The sequence below is a fragment of the Nanorana parkeri genome, unplaced genomic scaffold (genome assembly GCF_000935625.1).
Source record: "Nanorana parkeri isolate BGI_ZX_2015 unplaced genomic scaffold, ASM93562v1 scaffold89, whole genome shotgun sequence".
Lineage (NCBI taxonomy): Eukaryota > Metazoa > Chordata > Amphibia > Anura > Dicroglossidae > Nanorana > Nanorana parkeri.
In genome coordinates, this window is record NW_017306357.1 from 403,217 (window position 1) to 403,501 (window position 285).

Here is a 285-nt window from a genome sequence, read left to right on the forward strand (position 1 = left end):
TATATATATGCTTTTTTTTTACTTTAGAATTTAACCACACTTGTTTGATACACTTTTAAAACACTCCCACTTGCCTTCTGTGTTTTGTTTTTTTTAGAATAGTTGGTCCCACTGTGTATAATGCAGTAAGAATTGCAGCTTATTAAGTTAGCTTTTTTGAAATTTATGGTTCTTGTACCAACCTGCGTCCGTTTTCTGTAACTTACAGTAGATGTGATTAAACTATGGCCTCGATTACTCAAGTTGTCTATAACTTGCACATCTGTAATGAGCTCCATGTTGTTT